The sequence below is a fragment of the Bos taurus genome, unplaced genomic scaffold (genome assembly GCF_002263795.3).
Source record: "Bos taurus isolate L1 Dominette 01449 registration number 42190680 breed Hereford unplaced genomic scaffold, ARS-UCD2.0 Leftover_ScbfJmS_1513_2139, whole genome shotgun sequence".
NCBI classification, from domain to species: Eukaryota; Metazoa; Chordata; class Mammalia; order Artiodactyla; family Bovidae; genus Bos; species Bos taurus.
In genome coordinates, this window is record NW_020190613.1 from 181,641 (window position 1) to 198,385 (window position 16,745).

The window sequence follows — 16,745 nt, forward strand, 5'->3', positions numbered from 1 at the left end:
CCTGACTTTCCTTCTCCAGAGGAACCTGGCAGGCTACAGTCCATGGGGAGGCAAAGAGTCAGACAGGACTTAGCACTGAGCACAATCATTTTTAGGACAGTGGTAGGCCGCACAAAACATCAGTGGCTCCTAGTTTGTGGCCTCTGGTTTAATATCTTTCTTTCCCACTTGGCTGTCTGCTCCACAGGGGCACATGCCCCTGGTTCTGCTCTGCTCACCACAGTGTCTGGATTCAACAAATGGAAAAATAAAAATAGAAAATGGACCCACCCTCCCAGTAGAACACCAGGTTCAGAAAGAATACACTGGCATGGGGATGGCACTCTGTCACTCGCCTCTTTTTCAATTGCCCACTGGAAATGGCCCCATGTCCCTTTAAGCCCTACTCCCGGTTGACCCCTGCAGGCCTCCTTACCCTCTGCCCTGAAGTCATACCCTGGCCACATGGGTTCTGGTGGGGGTGGGGCCCTCTGTGACGTCACCAAGGGCCCAGCCCTGCCTGGTCCTCAGTCTCCAGGTGCCAGCGCAGACCAGCGCACCAGGAGCCACTTGGTCTCAGCTCACGATGCGCTCTGTAATATGGTTATTTTTTTGGCCTACGTTTATCTCGTTTGTCTTTGCCTATGTGTTTTATGTTCTGAGAGATGAAGCCGAAGAACTGCCGAGGATGGTGCCCAGTGGAAGGCACTTCCGCGTTCGGCAGAATCAACCAGAGTATGCCCCAGGCTGGTTTGGGAGCAAGTGGCACTGGCTGTTAATCTTCCTCATGTTTTTGGTGATCCTGAAGTTTCCTGGAGGCGATGACGAAAGTAATGCGGGCACTCCTCCTGGCCGTCAGGGCTGTTCATCTGGCTCTCCAGGAAGAAAGAAGATAAGGGATTCCCCCTACAAAGACTCTATGTGCGGTGCCTTAACCCAGTCCGAGACGTCACTGATGAACCTTATGTCCAGGGTGAAGAATATGAAACTCACTGCGGCAACCGGTGATCAATGCCAATGTCCCAATATCGAGGTTCCTGGTGACGCACGGAATAATGTTACAATACTTGAGGTATGGGACACCGGAGACCCCGATGAAGTGGATTTTCACATCAAAGAAGAAAAGGAGTAGTTGAGTGTTGACAAAGTGTATCCAAACTAATAAAAGTATTTTGCAGCAAAAGGAAAAATGCCTCTGATATTTTTTATTCATGCTACAATTTTACCTTTTCCAGAATGTGGTATAATTGGTATCATGCAGTGTTTTCCAGACTGAGAGACCTGCGTTCGATCCCTGGCTTGGGAAGATCCCCTGGAGAAGGGAAAGGCTACCCACTCCAGTATTCTGGCCTGGAGAATTCCATTGACTGTACAGTCTATGGAGTCACAAAGAGTCGGACACGACTGAGTGACTTTCACTTTCACAGTGTATACCCTTTCCCAGAGTAGCTTATTATACTTTATAACATTCATTAAGGTATCATCCGTTTATTTTTGTGATTTGATAGCCCATTTCTTTTTATTCTTGAATAATATTCTGTTATATTGATGTTCTGTAGTTAGTTTAAACATTCTGCTAGTAAAGGACATTTTGGTTGCCTCCAATTTGTGTGTGTGTGTGTGAGAGAGAGAGAGAGGGAATGAGTTAAGCTTTATAAAATTCATGTCCATGTTTCTGTGTGGGCATTAGCTTTCAAATCATTTGGTGAACTATCTAGGAGCAAAATTGCTAGATCATAGAGTATGACAATGTTTAGCTATGTTAGACATTGCTTCCAAACTGACTGTACCATTTTGCATTCCCACTAACAACAAATGAGAGTTCCTGTTGTTTCTCATCTTTGCCAGTAACTGGTTTTGTCAGATTTTTGTATTTGGCCATTCCAAAGGGACTAGATCTGATAGATAGAATGCCTGATGAACTATGGACTGAGGTTCGTGACACTGTACAGGAGACAGGGATCAAGACCATCCCCATGGAAAAGAAATGCAAAAAAGCAAAATGGCTGTCTGGGGAGGCCTCACAAATAGCTGTGAAAAGAAGAGAAGCGACAAGCAAAGGAGAAAAGGAAAGATATAAGCATCTGAATGCAGAGTTCCAAAGAATAGCAAGGAGAAATAAGAAAGCCTTCCTCAGAGATCAATGCAAAGAAATAGAGGAAAACAACAGAATGGGAAAGACTAGAGATCTCTTCAAGAAAATCAGAGATACCAAGGGAACATTTCATGCGAAGATGGGCTTGATAAAGGACAGAAATGGTAGGGACCTAACAGAAGCAGAAGATATTAAGAAGAGGTGGCAAGAATACACAGAAGAACTGTGCAAAAAAGATCTTCACGACACAGATAATCTCGATGGTGTGATCACTCACCTAGAGCCAGACATCCTGGAATGTGAAGTCAAGTGGGCCTTAGAAAGCATCACTATGAACAAAGCTAGTGGAGGTGATGGAATTCCAGTTGAGCTATTTCAAATCCTGAAAGATGATGCTGTGTAAGTGTTGCACTCAAGATGCCAGCAAATTTGGAAAACTCAGCAGTGGCCACAGGACTGGAAAAGGTCAGTTTTCATTCCAATCCCAAAGAAAGGCAATGCCAAAGAATGCTCAGACTACCACACAAGTGCACTCATCTCACACGCTAGTAAAGTAATGCTGAAAATTCTCCAAGTCAGGCTTCAGCAGTACATGAGCCATGAATTTCCAGATGTTCAAGCTGGTTTTAGAAAAGGCAGAGGAACCAGAGATCAAATTGCCAACATCTGCTGGATCATAGAAAAAGGAAGAGAGTTCCAGGAAAACATCTATTTCTGCTTTATTAACTATGCCAAAGCCTTTGACTGTGTGGATCACAATAAACTGTGGAAAATTCTGAAAGAGATGGGAATACCAGACCACCTGACCTCCCTCTTGAGAAACCTGTATGCAGATCAGGAAGCAACAGTTAGAACTGGACATGGAACAACAGACAGGATCCAAATAAGAAAAGGAGTACATCAAGGCTGTATATTGTCACCCTGCTTATTTAACTTATATGCAGAGTACATCATGAGAAACGCTGGACTGGAAGAAGCACAAGCTGGAATCAAAATTACCGGGAGAAATATCAATAACCTCAGGTATGCAGATGACACCAACCTTATGGCAGAATGTGAAGAGGAACTAAAAAGCCTCTTGATGAAAGTGAAAGAGGAGAGTGAAAAAGTTGGCTTAATGAGGTGGATGAAACTGGAGCCTATTATACAGAGTGAAGTAAGCCAGAAAGAAAAACACCAATACAGTATACTAACGCATATATATGGAATTTAGAAAGATGGTAACAATAACCCTGTGTACGAGACAGCAAAAGAGACACTGATGTATAGAACAGTCTTATGGACTCTGTTGGAGAGGGAGAGGGTGGGAAGATTTGGGAGAATGGCAGTGAAACCTGTATAATATCATGTATGAAACGAGTTGCCAGTCCAGGTTCGATGCACTATACTGGATGCTTGGGGCTGGTGCACTGGGACGACCCAGAGGGATGGTATGGGGAGGGAGGAGGGAGGAGGGAGGAGGGTTCAGGATGGGGAACACATGTATACCTGTGGTGGATTCATTTCGATATTTGGCAAAACTAATACAATTTTGTAAAGTTTAAAAATAAAGTAAAATTCAAAAAATTTTCAAAAAAAAAGCTCAACATTCAGAAAACTAAGATCATGGCATCTGGTCCCATCACTTCATGGGAAATAGATGGGGAAACAGTGGAACAGTGTCAGACCTTATTTTTGGGGGGCCCAAAATCACTGCAGATGGTGATTGCAGCCATGAAATTAAAAGACGCCTACTCCTTGGAAGAAAAGGTATGACCAATCTAGATAGCATATTCAAAAGCAGAGACATTACTTTGCCAACAAAGGTCCGTGTAGTCAAGGCTATGGTTTTTTCCAGTGGTCATGTATGGATGTGAGAGTTGGACTGTGAAGAAAGCTGAGTGCCGAAGAATTGATGCTTTTGAACTGTGGTGTTGGAGAAGACTCTTGAGAGTCCCTTGGACTGCAAGGAGATCCAACCAGTCCATTCTAAAGGAGATCAGTCCTGGGTGTTCTTTGGAAGGACTGATGCTAAAGCTGAAACTCCAGTACTTTGGCCACCTCATGCGAAGAGTTGACTCATTGGAAAAGACTCTGATGCTGGGAGGGATTGGGGACAGGAGGAGAAGGGGATGACAGAGGATGAGATGGCTGGATGGCATCGCTGACTCGATGGACGTGAGTTTGAGTGAACTCCGGGAGTTGGTGATGGACAGGGAGGCTTGGCGTGCTGCAATTCATGGGGTTGCAAAGAATCGGACACGACTGAGCGAGTGAACTGAACTGAACTGAACTGAATTAGTGTGTAATGGTATCTCATTGTTTTGTTTTCACCAGTCTACTCTGAAAAGTTATCTTCATTCCATATTTCCATTGTAGCATTTCCATTGTGTTTTATTACCATAAATTCTTCAGGCGTTTTATCTTTAATCTGAGGTTTAAATAGATCATCTGCTCAGGGAAACTTCTGCTGCTGTTTATACCATCAGTTATTACTTTGCTAAATTAGTCCTCTAATAATTTTTTCATGAACGACTCATAACTTTAAATCATGTATATTGGAAAATACTTATTTTTAATTGACAATACTGACCACATTTTCTTTTCTTGAGTATTGCTTTGTCCACTAAAGTTTAGTGGCTCCACACAAAAGTTTAAGTTCAGCATTAACTTCTTCCTTTTTTTTTTTTTTTTTGGTTTGATTGTCTTATATACTTGCTAGATGGTAACCAAAGTTATATTAGTACCAGTTGCAGTTGCAGTAGTACGTTTACCCTGGAACTTTTACTTACAAGCATATATGTATTTTATCAGAATATTGACTTTATCTTATGTCTTCTTTGTATGGTTTTGAGAAGCTATATGCTCATTATTCAAGTATTTTTATAGTCTGTGCCTTTTCTCCACTGAGATTCAAATGAATCCATTTATATAATGTTAGATAGAGGGAATAATCATAAAATATGTTGATATAGTTACTAAGGGAGATATATTTTTAAAAGAACAGTAACTAAACTATTTGCTATTTGCTAGCAAAAATAATTTTCTCTCAGTGTATTTTGTAATTATGAAAGTCCAATTATTCTTGCATATAGTCTATATAATCAGAGAAGATATATTAGCAAGGACCTCAATCGAGCATAGATTTATAGAAAATCTAATGTTCGGTTTTAACTAGTCTAACTCAGAGTCTTGTTATGGTTCAGTTATCAACATTCTTGTTTTTCTGTCAGTAAAGAGAATGTGCTAGTTTTCTTGGGGGGAAGACTATTTTAATCAATATTTTCCTATGCTTTTGATTTTCAAGAAAACAGAAATCTTAAGACACTTGTTTTCAAGGGTCTGGTACTGTGCCTAATGAATATTTCTCTAATTAATATGTTATCATTAGTAAAACATACATTCTGTTTACTTCCAACACTGATTTAAAGTGACCTATGATAAAAGATGTATTAAATGTTTGGGATTGACATGTACAGACTGCTATATTTAAAATGGATAACCATCAAAGACCTACTGTATAGCTCAGAGAACTCTGCTGAATACTCTGTAATAACTTAAATGGGAAAAGAATTTGAAAAAGAATAGATATATGTGTAACTGAATCACTTTGCTGTACACCTGAAGCTAATGCAACATTGTTAACTAATTATACTCCAATATACTACTTTGCCAACAAAGGTCCATCTAGTCAAGGCTATGGTTTTTCCTGTGGTCATGTATGGATGTGAGAGTTGGACTGTGAAGAAGGCTGAGTGCCGAAGAATTGATGCTTTTGAACTGTGGTGTTGGAGAAGACTCTTGAGAGTCCCTTGGACTGCAAGGAGATCCAACCAGTCCATTCTGAAGATCAGCCCTGGGATTTCTTTGGAAGGACTGATGCTAAAGCTGAAACTCCAGTACTTTGGCCACCTCATGCGAAGTGTTGACTCATTGGAAAAGACTCTGATGCAGGGAGGGATTGGGGACAGGAGGAGAAGGGGACGACAGAGGATGAGATGGCTGGATGGCATCACTGACTCGATGGACGTGAGTCTCAGTGAACTCCGGGAGTTGGTGTTGAACAGGGAGGCCTGGCGTGCTGCGATTCATGGGGTCGCAAAGAGTCGGACACGACTGAGCGACTGACCTGATCTGATAAAATTAAAAATTTTTAAAAAGAAAATAAACTTTCATAGAAGACAAAGATAGCAATATAAACTAAAAAACATTGAGAATGAGGCAAAATATTATTGTACTTCACGGTATACTAGCTTTATCAATATAAATATAGTCATTATTTGAAATGGAAGGAAATTAACTCAGCATTGCTCTTTCACATAAAGGCATATAAATGCATATTCAGATATAGATACAAACAATAATGGCATTTTTATCAACCATTCATCTCCTTGTATGTTGTCCATTATAATAGAATCTGTTTGTTGTCTCTCTTAATATAGTGGTATCCTCTTTCATATATCAGATGTTTGTTAAGCACCTACTATGTGTCAGAGTGTTTCAGGCACTGGAGATACAGTGGTAAAAAAATTCCTTGTCCTCATGGAATTTATATTTTATTCTCAATTTAGGTAGAGATAAGCAAAGAAGCCAAATATATCATGTAATCACTAAGGACTATGGAGATAAAACAGGCAGAGGGAAAAAGAACTCAGTTAACTAAACATACATGGAATTAGAAAGAACACTAACTTGTTCTATATTTTTCATTTTTGTCACTAATATAAGAAATCTAAGACTCTGTGGAACTGACATTGAGAAAATCATGCCCAGAATTATATCTTGTTATTAGTCAATGCAGTGTTTAAAGTGGACATGGTGAGTTTTTAGCCACATCTTCAAAATATACATTCTTCATGTATTTTACAGGCAATCTTCTTTTTTAAAGTTGAAATACAGTCCATGGGGTCGGAAAGAGTTGGACATGACTGAGGAACTAAGCACAGCACATAGTTGATTTACAATGTTGTTTTTTTAACTGTTTATATGCAATCTTAACCCTGTTATTGATGACGGATTTCTTTTGCCCTGATGGCTATCTCTTTGTAGAATCTTAATAAGTTTGAGATTAGAAACAAAGACTTTCCTGCAATGCATGTGGTCTTAGTTCTTTTACACATTTCTTATTGGATGTTTTAAGTTATAAAAAAAATAGCACATTAATTTTTTGAAAATGACAACATATCTTATTCAGGAATAACTCTGGAACTTCATGAAAGAAGCTTATTTTCCCACTGTTAATTTTGCATGCCAAAATGCTCATATCATTAGTCATTTCTCTCAAATATATCCTTGCAATTTTTAACTGAACTGAGCCTATGAATTTAGTAATTTTCTAGTAGCAAATAAGATCCTACGGGAATGAGACACCAAGAAAAAGGTGGGGTTGGAGATAGTTTTGAGTATAGGTATAGGCCTAGGATTCAGGATGTTCCATTGTATTTCAAAAATATGTGGGAGATACCAGTTTTGGAAGGACAAGCCTTGTGCACTTTTAAAGTTTGTTTAGTGTTGGCTCGTTTCTGGCTATGCAGTGAAAGTAAAAGTATTAGTCACTCAGTCATGGCCAACTCTTTGGGACCCCATGGACTATAGCCCACCAGGCTCCTCTGTCAATGGAATTCTCCAGGCAAGGATACTGGTTGGGTTTACCATTTACTTCTCCAGGGGATACATACAATGTATATATTTAATATACATATTAAGTAACCAGAAAATGAAAATTCATGGTTGGAGAGAATATTAACCAAGTTTTAATAGTTCTAATGTGAAAGACAATGCCTTTGCTAGCTTGCATTAAGCGATGTGAAATATACTCTATGAAAACATTTCCCAAAGCTGGCCTTTTGTTACAAAAATTTGAGATATGTGCAATTCACACATCTTTGATCAATTTAAGCACATTCTGTCTTACTGGCAGGGACCAAAATCTGTAATCAGACAAGGAGTCCTCTGATGGGGGAGATGATAGAAATGGCAATGACAGTGCACACGGGGTCCTAATTGAGGAATTTTCTAACGGTTATCTAGTAATACGGGGTGCCCTCCATTTGGACTCTGGCAGTAAGTTGAGTATTCTTTGGTTCCCAATCAGTGAAGTGAAAAATCATCCAGTTGTGTTTGACTCTTTGAGACTCCATGGACTATACAGTCCATGGAATTCTCCAGGCCAGAATACTAGAGTGGGTAGCCATTCTCCAGGGAATCTTCCCAACCCAGGGATCAAACTCAGGTCTCCCTCATTGCAGGCGGATTCTTTACCAGCTGAGCCACCAGGGAATCCCAGTCAGGATGAGCACAATTCAAAATGTTCTCAAGTCCTGGGCCAGGGGGAATGATCTCATTTGGGACATTATTAAGTTCCTGTGAAGAGGAAAGACATTAACCACTCACAAATATTTTGTCATTGACTAAACTGCAAAGATGTATCTGTTAAAGCCATCCATCTGAGTAGACTAGTTCTCTCGAATAGTAAAGAATGTCAATACATCCTAAAAGCGAGTCGATATGTCAGGCATTGACAAAGCTGCTTTGAAGCCAAATGATCTGCTTTGTGCATTCACCTTTCTTCCAAAATATATTCACCAACACATGCAAATCTGGACTCGGCCTCCTCTGATGGAGCCTTTTCAAAGTAAACTGAGTTTCTTTGGCTGCAGTGACACAGATGTTTGGGTGGGAGGAGGGGTGGAGGTGATGGTGGCCATGCTATTTCAAGGCTGGGGAAATGGGTGACCCAGCTAACTAAATGACATGAACTCCCTCACAGACATGCCAGGCTTCCCCTTCATCTGCTCATGGCTGGAAACAGAAGAGCTCCATTGAATCAATTAAAGCAACAAGTTAGATTGACCCAAATTCTTTCAGGAAATGCAAAAGCCTGCTGGCTCCTGGGATTAGCTGGAGTTTCCCAATTGCTCCCCATCTGTACATCACCTTTGGGTCCACTCTAGCTGCGGATGGCTACATCTGCTCACCTCAGTGGCTTGTTTTCCAAACCAAGGTAATTTGAGAACCGCCTAGTTCTAATCAAGCTTCTTTGAACTCTGGAGAAACTTTGTGGCCAGCCCAAAGAGAAATTTGGCCTTCTTCTGAATTGATTTGCTGCATCTCTGGCATTCTTTTCCACCACCTGCCCTTGCTCTTCTGTAATTCCAGGTGTTGTAGCCAACTTGTTAGACGCAGCTTCGTGGAGAACACAGCCCAGAGCAGGTACCATTCAAGGCTTCATTTCTTATAAAGAAAGAAGGATGGGGCCAAGTGGCTGTAGGGGAAATAGCAGCATGGAAAAATAACTGTTTTTTTCCCATCAGGGTAGTGGCATCAGAAGAAGTGAAGAAAGGTCCAAGAACCTTATAGGCAATGACTGATGGCAGAACTCAGATTAAAGGAGACATGGGGCTTAGACAAATTATACTCAGGGCTCACTCTTTCAGCAATGGTTCCTACCCCTGTGATCTCTAGGGACCACAGAAAAAGCCTATGGCACACAGGTTCTTAAACCTGGCTGCACATTAGAATCTCCTGGAAAGCCTAAAACTGTATAGCACAGGGAGCTCAGCTCAGTGCTGTGATGACCTAGGTGGGTGGGATGTGGGGAGGTGGGAAGGAGGTTCTAGAGGGAGGGGGTATGTGTGTATATATATAGCTGCTTCACATTGTCGTACAGCAGAAACTAACACAACATTGTAAAGCAATTATATTCCAATGAAAATTTATTATAGGCACAAGCCCCTCCCTCAGAGAATCGTTCTTAATCAGTGTGGGGATAGGACCATGGCATCGGCACTTTAAAAGCTCTCCAGATGAAAACCAGAATTGCCATAAAGGACATCATTGAGCTGATTGACCACATTTGAGTATGGACGTTTTATTAGATCATATTGCTGTGTCAATGTTAAAACTCCTGAACTTGATAACTAGATTGTGGTTACCTAAGAGGATGTTCTTGTTCTTTTTTTTTTTTTTTTTATTGAAGGATGTTCTTGTTCTTAGGAAATACATGCTACCATATTTAGGAGTGAAGAACATGATGTCTGCAATTTAGGTGAATGGATTAAAGGGGGAAATACCATGTAGAAACATAACAAGGGATGGATACAGTAAGTGGCAAAATGCTAACATTTGGCAAATCTGGGTGAGGGCTTACCCTGCTGGCAAGGGTTCCTTGTACTATTCTTAGAACTCTTCTGTTAGTTTAAAATGATTTCCAAATAAAAAAAAATTCTAAAAAGTACCCCAGATGAAATAATGTACAACAACATTTAGAAACTACTGGATTCAGAAAAACAGAGAATGAGTACCTATTAAACAGCGGTTACAGTGCAAGCCTTTCTGAGTCACTGTCCTACACCAGTTCATCTCTCTTCTTTAATGGTCATGTAAATCTCCTGGGAGTCTGGTTAAAAACTGTTTCTGATTCAGAAAGTCTGAGCTGAGGCCTGAGATTCTGCATTTTTAATAGACTCTCTGGTGATGCCAGTGCCTCTGGTCCATGGGCCACACCTAGAATAGCAAAGCTCTACGACTGAATCACCCTGCCATCCACCTGTCAATCAATCAACATGTTTTTTTGGAACCATCTCCTCTGGGCTCAGCAGTGTAGGAGAATCCCAAGCTCTGGGATCTAACCCCTGATGATCTGAAGTGGAACTGATGTAATAATAATAATAGAAAGAAACTGCACCACTAATGTAATATGTAATGTACTTGAATCATCCAGAAACTGTTCCCCCCACCCCCCAGTCCATGGAAAAAATTATCTTCCACGAAACAGGTCCCTGGTGCCAAAAAGGTTGGGGACTGCTGCTCCAAGTGAAGTAGGGTGGGCCTGCAGAGCTCTGTGGATAGGTAGTCCATCCATCTTGACCTCTGGACTATGGCATCACCCTGTGAGCCATGCGGCTTGGCCCTGTCAGAGTCACTCTGATCCCCAGAACAGAATGGAGCCCAGCGGAAGAAGCTGAAACAAAGGCTGGCAGCACATGGAAGGGGGGTAAGAAGCAAAACAGCCCATGATGCAGGTCACAGGGGAAGTTCAGCCCCTCCTGGTGGGTGGCAGTTGGGGCCAAGCTGAGGCTCCAGCAGAGAGCAGCATAATTCTGATGAGGTGTCTGGGTACAGGCTGCCTGAATCTGGTTGCCTCCTCCAGCGTGGAGACTCATTTCTTAGAGTTAGATGTCCAAGGAAGATTCTCGTTTCATGCTGACTGTGGCATGCTTCGAGTTTGTTGCTTTTGCTGTAAGAGGAGCCAAAATGTCTCTCCCCTGGTGGGAGCAGATGGAGCATAGCCCCTGCCTCCATCAGAATTTTCCAGGCCTTGCCTCCCTCCTTTCCCTCATGGCAGCGCCCTTCCCCTCTGCCTGCCTGCTGTGATCATGTTTTCCATGCACTGAATTAGAGGCCAGTCAGTTATTTGTATCTCCCCTGTTTACATCCAAATCAAGGCCAACTAACGGGTGCACAGAAGGACCCAGCTGGGCTTTACTGAGCAGGCAGCCCCAGAGAAGTTTCTGGAAGACAATTGAGAAAGACCTGGCTGACAGGTCTGAGTTTGGATCAGAGTGTTGCCATCGAAGAGCTGTATAAACTTGAGCAAGTTATTTAACATCTCTGAGGTTTAGGTTCCTCATCTGTAAAGTGGGGCTGATGATAGCATTAAATTCATAGGGCACTGAACATCAAATGAGTTAGAGAGCTGAGCAGGAGCTTACTAGATGGAAGACAGGCATTCATTTGATGGGGATTTATTGAGTTTCTTCTATGTATAGACATATGTGTGTGTTAGTCGCTCAGTCATGTCCGACTCTTTGTGACTCCATGGACTGTAGCCCACCAGGCTCTTCCGTCCATGGGATTCTCCAGGCAAGAATACTGGAGTGGGTTGACATTTCTTTCTCCAGAAGATCTTCCTGACCCAGGGATCAAACCCAGGTCTCCTGCATTGCAGGCAGATTCTTTACTGTCTGAGCCACCAGGGAAGACCCATATGTATAAACATACTTTATACTGTTCTGAACCTGAAAGAGTGTAGGTGTTTGGTGCAGGAAGTGGAGAGCTTCAGTGCCTGGCTTTGGGTTTGAACCTGTACACTTCACTTACTAGGTGACTTTGTAGCAACTCCTGAACCTTTCTGGGGCTCCATTCTCTCATCTGTAAAATGGGTATGATAATAGTCCCTACCTCTGAGGATTGCTGTGAGGATTAAAGATGGGCTTAGAATGGGAGTTTAACAAGGATTAAGTGTTATTTGCAAAAGTTCCTGCAGTCGAGAGTCATAGGAGCTGCTTTGAGAAACCACACACACACTCATACACACGCATACACTATCACCACACGAGTGGGCAGCCCAGAGAGGACAGGTTACAGGAGAGACACAAATAGGCATTCATTGCCTGTTGGAGGCTCTTTGAACCTCAGGCCAGGGCCCATTTCTGCAAAAAATTCTCTCTGGGACTGTGGTGCCGTGAGCCCCTGGATTTTTTTTTATATGGAAGTAAAATCCACATAACATGTAATTAACCATTTTTTTTTGGCCATGTTGTGCGACCTGTGGGATCTTAGTTCCCTGACCAGCAATCAAACCCGTGCCCTCTGCATTGGGAGTGCAGAGTCTTAACCACCAGCAAAGTTCCTGCAAGTGACCATTCGAAAGTGAACAGTTCAGTGGCATTTAGTACAGTCACCGTGTTGGCTGCCCCCTGCCCCCTGAGTTCTTTAGAGTTGGTTTCCCCTTTCAACTGGCTGTATCCAGAGGAGGCAGCCCTCATTTGTTTTTGTCAGTCTTCCTGTCACTGTACCATACCTGTCTCCATTCCCACCTGGTTCCTCCCCCTCCATTTTTCCAATGGGCCTGTCTCTCTGCACCCTTCTACCTTTTAGGGAGACAGGAGTAGGTGTCTCTGGCTGACATCTACATTTAGGGAGAGGGAGGGAGTATGTTGACCCACTGGAAAGGTGCCAGCTCTGAAGGGTGGCACCAACAGAGTTCAGGTTGGAGCTGGTAAAGCCACTTTTTGATACGGATGAAAACAGGCACAACCCATTGTCGCTTCGCCCTCCAGTGGCCCCAGGGACAGCAGACAATGCAAAAGGGATTACTACAAACTATTCAGTCCTGAATATTCATTGGCAGGACTGATGCTGAAGCTGAAATTCCAATACTTTGGCCACCTGATGTGAAGAACTGACTCCTTGGAAAAGACCCTGATGCTGGGAAAGTTTGAAGGCAGGAGGAGAAGGGGACGACAGAGGATGAGATGGTTGGATGGCATCACCGACTCAATGGACATGAGTTTGAGCAAGCTCCGGGTGTTGGTGATGGACAGGGAGGCCTGGGGTGCTGCAGTCCATGGCGTCGCAAAGAGTCAGACATGACTGAGCGACTGAACTGAGTATCAAAATCCATGTTTTACGCCATGAAGTAATACTGTGCCCTCATAATCCCAGCATAGATGTTACTTAGTTGGCTGAACAGAAAAAAAAAAAAATGTGTATCAACCACATACAGTAGCTTCCTTCATTCACTGCCTCCTACCTTTTAGTTCTGGATCATGAATTTCCCAGCTTTATAACTTTGGCTGAGTCATGTAACCCCTATGAAAATGTTTCTTCATCTATATAATTGGGGTAATTTTCTTGTCTGATCTCCAACAGATTTGTGAGTATAAGATATACAATGATACAGGGAACATTATGTAAAGTGCTATGTCAATGTCAGGAATTACTATCATGAATAAATGGCTTCCTGGGATTGTGTAAGAGCTGCACAGTTGCAAGTTGGGAACTAGAGCTCCTGAGGTGCTCTGTAATAACCCTTGGGAGTAGCAAGTTTCTTGGGCTTAATCGAATCCCAGACAAGCCAATCCCATTTCTGCTCTTCAAGGCTGTGTGATCTTTTAAGCACTAGCCAGCTTCTCTGTATGCAGGTCAAGAAGCAACAATTAGAACTGGACATGGAACAACAGGCTGGTTCCAAATCGGGAAAGGAGTACATCAAGGATGTATATTGTCACCCTGCTTATTTAACTTATATGGAGAGTACATCATGAGAAATCCCCGGCTGGATGAAGCACAAGCTGGAATCAAGATTGCCGGGAGAAATATCAATAACCTCAGACATGCAGGTGACACCACCCTTATGGCAGAAAGTTAAGAAGAACTAAAGTGCCTCTTGATGAAAGTGAAAGAGGAGAGTGAAAAAGTTGGCTTAAAACTCAACATTCAGAAAACTAAGATTATGGCATCTGGTCCCATCACTTCATGGCAAATAGATGGGGAAACAATGGAAACAGTGACAGACTTTATTTTGGGGGGCTCCAAAATGCTGCAGATCAAGTGACGGCAGCCATGAAATTAAAAGACGCTTGCTCCTTAGAAGAAAAGCTATGACCACTGAACTTCTCTGAACTCCCTTCCATGTCTTTCATCAAGTAGAGTTGGGAGAGCACTAGGGGACTCCTCAGGGTTTGGTACAGCAAATGATTAAATAAAGGCGGTTGAAGTCTTTTAAAGATGGCTCTGGCCTAGTCCATTTCCCTAAAATCACAGCCTATCTATCACAGAGGTTGTCAAGCACATTAACTTGACATGATATGGCTGACAATGCCTTGCATGGTGTCAGTGCTGGCCTCACAGCACACGCTCAAAGGGTGATGACTCTTTTTGTGACTTGTTTTTCTTGGAGGGAAGGCAGAATGCAAAAGGAAGAGGGAGGTAGCAGCCAGGGGCAGGCAGTTTGGGCTGTTGGGCCTCCTGGACCACAAGGTTTGCCAATTCCCCCCTTTCCTTGAAATGAAGGTGTGACTTTGAAACTCAGTTGCTTCCTTTTTAAAGAATTAATTAATTTATTGTAATTGGAGGATAATTACTTTACAGTACTGTGAAGATTGTTGTAGATATGAATCACCCATGGGTGCACATGTGTCTCCCCACCCTGAACCCCCCTCCCACATCCCTCCCCATCCTATCCCTGTGGGTTGTCCTGGAGCACCAGCTTTGAGTGCCCTACTTCATGCATCAAACTTGCACTGGTCATCTGTTTTACATGTGGTAATATACATGTTTCACTGCTATACTCTCAAATCATCCCACCCTTGCCTTTTCCCACATAGCCCCAAAGTCTGTTCTTTACATCTGTGTCTCCTTTGCTGTCCTGCCTGTAGGATCGTTGTTACCTTATTTCTAAATTCCATATATATGGGTTAATATACACTATTTGGGAGAAGGCAATGGTGCCCCACTCCAGTACTCTTGCCTGGAAAATCCCATGGACGGAGGAGCCTGGTGGGCTGCACTCCATGGGGTCGCTAAGAGTCGGACACGACTGAGCGACTTCACTTTCACCTTTCACTTTCATGCATTGGAGAAGGAAATGGCAACCCACTCCAGTGTTCTTGCCTGGAGAATCCCAGGGACGGGGGAGCCTGGTGGGCTGCCGTCTATGGGGTCACACAGAGTCGGACACGACTGAAGCGACTTAGCAGCAGCAGCAGCAGCAGCATACAGTATTTGTCTTTTTCTTTCTAACTTAATTCACTCTGTATGATAGGCTCCACTTTCATCCACCTCATTAGATCAGTTGCTTCCTTTTAAAATTTGTTTATTTCAGTGCTTCAGGTCTTAGTTTCTGCACATAGGATCTTCTATCTTCATTGTGGCATTTGAGCTCTTTAGATGCAGCATTTGAATGCTTAGTCGTGGCATGTGGGATCTAGTTCCCTGACCCCCTGGCCCTCTGCATTGGGAGTGTGGGAGTCTTAGCCGCTGGAGCACCAGGGTAGTCGCCCCAAACACAGTTGCTTCTTATTCACTCCGGAACAGTTTATGCACCAGGCTGTGTCTGACTTTCCATGTAGCTTATTTCTGTTTCCCAGGAATGTTGGCAAGGGGATGAAGCCTAGTTAAAGCACTCCCCACTCCCTCACCCTTCACCTTTCACCTCTCCTGATATACAAATGCTTCAGCAGCAAAGGAGGCAAGACTCTCCAAGCAAGAAATAACTTCTCTTGTCCCTAACTGTAGACATGAACGACAGGGGAGAAGAGAAGCCGGGGATGCAGTGGAGGGGAGAGGAGTCCTCTAAGACCCATGGAAAGTTTTCTTTTTTCTTAATAGGAATTGAATTCAACGTTTTCAGAAATTATAAACGTTCCACACCTTCAGTGCAACCAGTGAAACAATACACAGGCATATGAAGCAAAATAAGCAATGTGCTCCCCTCTCCTTTTCCTCTCTACAGAATAAGCAATAGTAACAGCCTGCGTCTGAATCCTCCCTCTGCCTTCCTGTGCACATGCGAAGGCATGCAGGCACAGAGCCTGTGGTTGGAGATTTTGGTGTTTGTACTAGAATGGGATCATGAGATACACATTGCTCTGCAGCCTGGTTTATGCACTTAAGTACATCACATATATGTGTTAGTATGTGATATTTTTCTCTTTCTGACTTATACTCTGTATGATGGGCTCTGGTTCCACCCATGTCTCTACAAATGACCCAATTTCATTCCTCTTTATGGTTGAGTAATATTCCATTGCACCACGTTTTTATCCATTCCTGTGTTGATGGACATTTAGGTTGCTTCTATGTCCTGGCTATTGTAAATAGTGCTGCAGTGAATATCGGGGTGTATGTGTCTTTTGGAATTAGGGTTGTCTCAGGGTATATATGCCTAGTAGTGGGATTGCCGGGC

The 16,745-nt window shown here is 42.7% G+C and overlaps 1 long non-coding RNA gene across 1 annotated transcript in view; it reads left to right on the top strand.

Moving 5' to 3' along the window:
* Positions 1-16,745, top strand: part of LOC112445492 (uncharacterized) — a 108,016-nt gene that overhangs the window by 61,904 nt on the left and 29,367 nt on the right. The window lies entirely within an intron of this gene.